Source organism: Chrysochloris asiatica, unplaced genomic scaffold (assembly GCF_000296735.1).
Source record: "Chrysochloris asiatica unplaced genomic scaffold, ChrAsi1.0 scaffold00019, whole genome shotgun sequence".
Classification (NCBI taxonomy): domain Eukaryota; kingdom Metazoa; phylum Chordata; class Mammalia; order Afrosoricida; family Chrysochloridae; genus Chrysochloris; species Chrysochloris asiatica.
This window is the reverse complement of record NW_006408537.1, coordinates 13,845,623-13,846,608: the sequence shown is the minus strand read 5'-3', so window position 1 is coordinate 13,846,608 and position 986 is coordinate 13,845,623. Positions and strand designations below refer to the sequence as shown.

Below are 986 nucleotides of genomic sequence, written 5' to 3'. Positions count from 1 at the left end.
GAAGTATGTCTGTTAATATTTTCAGAAACATTTTTAAAATTAGTATTAATTATTTAATCAGCTTATGACTAGACTTGTTTCACCTTGAATTTCACCATAAAAATAAAAACCATAGTTTACCCTCTGTGACACTATTGTTATTTGCCACCAAATTTAAGGTTGTCAATGTGAACATAGGATCCTGTGTCCCAGACACGTGAAGTTGTTCCAGACTATGTTGATCAATGGAAATGCTAGGGCACCACACCTTCATGTGATAATTATGAAAGCTGAAACTAGGAGAAAGAAGAACCTGTGACTAAAAAATATTGAAGTTTTTTTGTTTGTTTTTTTAAATACAAGTACATCTTTGGAGGGAATTGAGATGTTTAGTTAGAAGAGGTAAAGAGTTAAAAAAAGTACTAGGAATGTCATCCTGTGTGTGGTTTATTAAAAGCAGTAGCCAAGTTTATTTTATAAGAAAAGTTCAACTAGACAGGGTGGAATTGAAGTCTGGTCCTCTACTAAAAATACTTCGTATGTCTCAACCATAATCATTCTTATTTAGTCAAAAATTACTGGAAAATGCAACTGATAGCCATCAATTTGATTACTAAGGGATGAGTCATCATTTTTTGCTTCTTGTTTGAAAGTAAGAATGATCACATGAAATAAGAAATGATGGATCAGGGACACTTGAAATTGCCTACCGGAGAGCTGCCCTCGGAGTGTCAGTGGGGTAGCCAACAAGGTGGGACAGGATCCTGCCGGGCAGCAGATAGTATCTGGGCCAAATGGGTACCAGGCCGGGCCCACTGCTGGAGGGACTGCACTTTGAGCACCAAGGACACAGTGGCAGCAGAACGCTCCCAGATGACTGACAAGACCCTGCTAGAGGACACAAGAGGACTGAGAAAGGAAGGGAAGTTGCTGTTGTTGGGTGCTAGAGAGTCAGGGAAGAGTACAATTGTCAAGCAGTTAGAGATCATCCATGAGGAGGATGGCTA

At 39.5% G+C, this 986-nt stretch overlaps 1 pseudogene; it reads left to right on the top strand.

Annotated features, from left to right (window-relative positions):
* The first annotated feature begins 660 nt into the window (after positions 1-660).
* LOC102825307 overlaps positions 661-986 on the top strand; it is a 10,925-nt pseudogene continuing 10,599 nt past the window's right edge.